The following is a 6252-nucleotide window of genomic DNA, read 5'->3' as shown; positions in this document are numbered from 1 at the left end:
CGGATAACGACGGCTGGCGGTAAACCGGCCCGCGGTATATACGACACGGAGAGGAAGGCAGTAAATTTTCTGGGGCGGATAAATATAAAATTAAACAACGCAGTAAAAAAATATAAAATTAAACAACGCAGTAAATAAATATAAAATTAAATCACATCCACGTCATGGTTAACGGTACGGCAGTCAGAGCCTCGCTTACGACAAACCGCGCATTAAACCGAGAGGTTAACGGAGCACGCGTACGGAAAACTGCGCTGTAAACCGCGCGGTAAACCGAGCGGAATCTTCGAAAGGCTAGAAAGCCGAGCGAGAGGAGGCGAAGCTTTCGCATGGTGCAGAGCACCCGAAGGAAAATAAATAAAGATGGGATGGATAGAATTTTGCAACAGAAATCTTGGAAGTCCTGTAATGGTAGCCAGAGCCTTCGGTTGGATGTCGTGATTCCAGATCGGCTCCGACGGCTGTTTCGGGAGGGCAGGGAATATTTTTTTCGAGTCCGGAATCGTTGAATTTGGCCGCCATTTTGGCCTAGGGAAGCTCTGGTATGTAGAGTTTGTTGAAAACAAGGAGAAATCGGTATTTTGGTTGGGGGAAATTTGTGTGCTACTGTTTTTTTTGGTTCATTTCTTTCCTTTTTGTGTTTTTTAGATTGAACAGTTGCAGACATTTCGGCCGAGAAATTTGTTGTTTTTGGATACAAATTTGGTCAGAAAACGTATGTGTATTGCCACATCAGTGAACGCTATTATTAGAAGGATATAAGGGGATTTTAGGATAGTATTTTTTGTTGTAGCTGGGAGATTTTTGGGTGGGGAAGGGAGAATTATATAGTATAAGCTCCTTGGCAGCCATGGTGGAGGGACAGGGCGGTTGTTTTCTTCCACATATTTTACCTAAATCCTGCGAACAACTAGATCAGCAGCAGCATTGGTATTTCAGCTGCAGGATTCGTATGCCATGTTTGTTTGAGCTGCCAAAGGTCAAGAATTCGAGTTCCATGGGTGAAAAGGGAAAAGATAAAGAATTTCAATCCCCTCGTAAGGTCAGAAAATTGGGTGGCATTCCGTTTCAGGGTGGGTCTAGGCAGTGCAGCTCTTCTGCACAATCGTCTTCACCTGAGTGCATTGACTGCGCCGGGCAGGGGGGATCAAATGAGGGATCAGATCATAATATTATTCCCGGTCTTGATGAAAACAATATTGCCATGAATTGCTTTGCCAGATCATCAAGATCAGATTATGGTGCCCTGGCTCTGGTGAATCGGAGATTGAATTCTTTGGTTCGGAATGGGGAGCTTTATGTTATGAGGAGGAAGCTTGGAATTGTCGAGCATTGGATTTATTTTCTATGCAATTTGGCTGCATGGGAGGCCTTCGATCCAAAGCAGCAGCGATGGATGCGTTTGCCCCAGATTCCTTCTGATGAATGCTTTACTTTATCAGATAAGGAGTCACTGGCAGTGGGTACTGAATTGCTTGTGTTCGGGAGAGAAGTTTATGGATTTGCTATTTGGAGATACAGTATTTTGACGCACAATTGGACTAGGGCTCCATCAATGAATCAACCCAGATGTTTGTTTGGTTCTGGTAGCTGTAAGGAGAGGGCGATTGTGGCGGGGGGTTGTGATACCCTTGGGGTTGTGCTTAAGTCGGCAGAGCTTTATAATTCAGAGCAGGGCACTTGGGAAATGCTGCCTGATATGCATTTCCCCCGAAAGCTCTGCTCAGGGTTTTTCATGGATGGCAAGTTCTATGTCATCGGCGGCATGATAAGTAATACGGAGTCTCTGACTTGTGGCGAAGAATATAATCTTGAAACAAGAACATGGCAGAGGATTCCAGATATGTATCCCGGAGGCAACGGAGCTACCCATGCACCACCCTTGGTTGCGGTAGTGAATGATCAGCTTTATGCTGTAGAATATTCAAAGAATGAAATAAAAAAATATAATAAGGAAACCAATTCATGGAAAGTGTTGGGAGGATTGCCTGTGAGAGCAGATTCAACAAACGGTTGGGGTCTCGCATTTAAGGCATGTGGAAATGAACTGATTGTGATTGGAGGGCAGAGAGGACCAGAAGGCGAAATCATTGAGATGGATTCATGGCATCCGACTGCTGATGGAGAACCTCCGCATTGGGATCTGCTGGCATTCAAGGAGCATGTTGGTGTTTTTGTTTATAATTGTGCAGTGATGGGATGCTAATTTTTTTCACTCTTGCTCTTGTCAGGTCTGTTCTATTATTCACAGAACTTCTGTACAAGAATGCACTGATTTATGGTAGCAGGTATGATTTTTTATGGCTTGACATCAGCAAAAGTGGCATATTTAGTTTATTGATGGTAATGAGATCAGATCTCAAGTCATCAATGATAGTTTCAAATCTCAAAATCAAGCAAGCAATATGTTTTTAGGTATTCTCAAGTTCAATGTTCCCAATGTATTTAAAAAAAAAAACACAAAAATACTTACTCTGGTCAAGCTTCGTGATCCTGGAAGTTATTTTGCAGAAGACAGAGATGGATAAGTTATGGCAAGTCTCTTGTTTCTTCTATGTAAAGGCTATTACAGAGCCATTATAACAGCAACTTCTGGAAAGTTTACATCAAAAAGTAATGAAAGTATATTTTCTTTCACCATTATGGAATGATTTCTCTTCCTTAAATGAAGTGAAAAATTCAAGTTTTTTGAGTAGTCTATTTATTTAAATTTACGAGCTTTGTATGGGATTAACTGCTAGAGTTGATGCCAGAGAATGAATGTTGCAAATCTTTTAGTCATTTTACCACTGTTAAATGACTAAATTCTTCATTTCTATTTGGAAACTTAACAAGAACTAAGGGGAGCATTTTGTTTTTTAAGATTGACCACTAATCCTTTATTTTAAAGGGTTATGGTACAGCTGACACAGAAGTAACAGGAATTGCCCTCTATGTCAGGTATCCATATTATCCATCTTAGAATAGCCTTATATGTTTCATTTATAAAATGGTTACGTTGATGTGGCATGGCCAATCATGTCTTTGAAATTTAAATCATTATTGGGATCATCTGATATTTTAGTTAGCTCCATCATTCAGTGGTTATCGTAATCCTCTGATGGATGTAACTGAATATCACTTGGTAAGAAAGAATTCTTTTTTGCTATATTTTCTATTCCTTTCTTGATAGGCTGCGTTTATAGAGGAAACTGTGTTCACAATTATGAACTTTGGATTAATGCATCAAAGTATTCTTATGCATTCTGCTGGTTGTATCTGGTAACAGTATTCACCAACATGTATTACTATTCTATGGTTGATATAAAATTAGTTAGTTAAATGCGATTTTCTAGCTAAACAGGTGGATATGTGTCTCCATGGCTCATGCATTCAATGTGCATGAATTAGGAGTTCTGTAAACTGGATTTGGGAGACTATTTGTGCTTATTTGTACCATCTGTAGGGGATATAAGTATCATACCAAATCTCAAGTTTCATGGATCATATTGTAAGAAATCTAGTTGTCAACCTTGCTTATCTTTGTGTGCACAAATGTGCTGTAGCAAAAACCAGCTCACAACTACTAGGTCTCTCCATTGCAATGCATGTTCAGGTCGACAGCTCTCTGTCCCACCACCCCTGAATGATTACAGCATTCCACAGTAATGTTCTTATTTGGTCATTTGGCAGTGCTGACTGTCTTCTTGTGTTAATTATTTTTGGGAAACAAGATATGTATCAAGACATGTACTAGATCAGTTTCTTTTGTCTGTTACACGTTCTGGCTTAAGTCACAGTTTATAGTACACATTTACAGGGATGGCTATGTGGTATAGTGGTATAGCAATATTTTTTCACTTGGTGGGATACAAGTTCAGATATGCATGTATAATTTATATGAATATGTATAGATGTATAATATATGTATTAAAAAATATATACCTAATAATTTGTGAAAATTCAAATTCAAATTCCTCATAAATTCATAATTCAATGGTTTGTCAAATGCCAATACTTGTTGAAAGCTACAATCAATATTTGTTGCGATTCATCAAAAGCATCAAAGTCAACATTTGGTTCAATTTCACTTGATCCACTATGAGTTACAATGCCAATCCCACTAACCATGTTTTGTACAATCTTACTTCAAACAGAGATATTATTTGGCAAGTTTTGGAACAATAATGCTTAAAGTTAAGTCAACACATGCAAGAGTTAGATCCTGATTCCTTATCACTTCCTCATTGTTATCAAGTTTCTTAAATGACAAGAGACCCTAATAACTGGAGGAAGTCTAGGAGTGGAGACCCGATGAGGTTTAGGGGCAGCATCCCTCATGAGGGTTTAGTAGCAATGCCCCCAACAGGGTTGAGGGACAGTGTGAGTCTATGGCCAATGTCCCTGCAGTGGGAGTCTTTGGGCAATGCCCCTAGTGGGGTCTAGTGAGCAATGTACCCAGCACCAGCTTGGCCTCAAGACAAACAATTATTTTCTTTTGTTTTATATATTTCTTTTGGGTACTATTAGTTTCCTTTTGTGCTTTTTTCTTCTTTGTTTTTATTATCACACTTCCAAGGTTTCAGTTCAGTGTTGTACTAACTTCAATAAGGGTGACTTATTTTAATTTTAATCTTTTTTCATATATCCAGACATTGATATTTTAAAGTTGTCTGCATTCTTTACAATTGTCTCGGCCTGAATTAGAACTTTTCTTGACTATTTGCTTCTGTGGAAAACTTATCTCTCTGTCTTCTTTGATGAAAGCCATAAATATGGTTGTGCATTCTTGTTTATATGACAATTGAATTTGTGCATGAATGTCCTTATCTGTGAGGTGATGTCTAATGCTTTCTAAGCTCCTTCATAACTGTATGATAGAGGTTATCACTCATCTTTCAAATTCAGCCATAATATAACGAATCTCTCCTTGTTATGATACTAGATCTTCTCTACAGTTTATTAGGTTATTGATTTTTTCTGTTTTGCTAAATGTTTGTCATATCTGAATCCCAGCCATTCCTCTTTCTTGTTCCGAAAATTGTAGTCATTTTCCTCTACAGATGATTTATAGAAATAACTCAACAAATACTTCATATATTAGTGTATTTGATAATTTTGTTAGTATTAAGTCCACATTTTTTCCTTTTGATGGTTCTGTATGAAATTTTTGCTAGGCATATGTAAGTTGTTTCTTGCATATGTAATTTTTGATGGTTTTTTAATATAAGTTGTTTCTTGCATATGTAAGATACATTCCGTGCCCATTTTCTCTTTTCAATTTCTGCCTTACAATGATGTACGTTATTTCATTTCTTGTGTCTTCATCTTTCTTCTATTTTTATTATTTGCTAATGCTGAAACAGAGGATCTTATTTTTCAGGATTAAATTAATTTAAATGTTTTCTTTGAATTTTCCAGTGTAGTCTTGAAATTGAAATTCTCATGTTTTGTTTTAACTTATTTTTGTTAACAAAAACCACGTACTCTGTGTACATGTACTCATTTTATTGATTCACTAGAATTTCTGACTATTGGTTTTTCTCTTAATATTTTTTTTTTCCTAGCAATTTGTTTGATGTACATGGAATAAATAGCCATTTTTGGGTGCCAGACTATGACTCAAACCTGTGCCAACTATGATAGTTATATGATTTTGTACACCTGGATTTTTCTGATCTTTGGTGGTCTGCTTGGTTGACTCTTAATCTTTAATACAGTGAGCCATCCTTGAATTAGAGCTGTTTCCTTCGAATGAAAAATCTTTTGTATATTTTCAGTCCGTATACACATTATATGATCTAAAGAAAATATTTTGTCGATTGTGCAACCTCAAAATGATACATACTTCCAAAGTATTTGGCAGCATTGTTTTTATATAACCAAGATGCCTGTCTAGTTAAGGTTTTTAAAATTTCATGAAAATCTTTTGAGCAGAGCATTGTTAATATATTCAGATTGTAGATTGTGGAGGCAGAGAACATCTAGTGGTTCATGCGCATTTATAAATGCCACTTTTAATTGGCAAGAGACTACAAATCATAGTGTTTTAGATATCTGTAAGCTTTGATTTGGCATGCTACCTTCTTTCATACTGCATTAACATATACCTTTATCTTTTTTAATTTCCCAATAAGGTTAATCGTACAGTGACTTTCCAACTTAATTTGATTTAGGACAATTTCATGGTTTTTTTGCTTTCGTACAGCGAATTTATAATTTAATTTGATTTTGGGCAATTTCATAGTTTTTCCCCTTTGTTTTCCTTTCTCT

The 6252-nt window shown here is 37.0% G+C and overlaps 1 pseudogene across 1 annotated transcript; it reads left to right on the top strand.

The window, feature by feature from the left end:
- Nucleotides 1-262: 262 nt before the first annotated feature.
- Nucleotides 263-2643, top strand: LOC149536892 (F-box/kelch-repeat protein At5g60570 pseudogene; annotated as a pseudogene). Its single transcript, XR_016357293.1, has one exon. The product of XR_016357293.1 is annotated as an F-box/kelch-repeat protein At5g60570 pseudogene (transcript).
- The last annotated feature ends 3609 nt before the right edge of the window (nt 2644-6252 follow it).

This window comes from Cupressus sempervirens, chromosome 10, assembly GCF_028749045.1.
Source record: "Cupressus sempervirens isolate cs-2001-9-10 chromosome 10, ASM2874904v1, whole genome shotgun sequence".
Taxonomy (NCBI): domain Eukaryota; kingdom Viridiplantae; phylum Streptophyta; class Pinopsida; order Cupressales; family Cupressaceae; genus Cupressus; species Cupressus sempervirens.
This window is presented reverse-complemented; position numbering and strand designations above follow the sequence as displayed.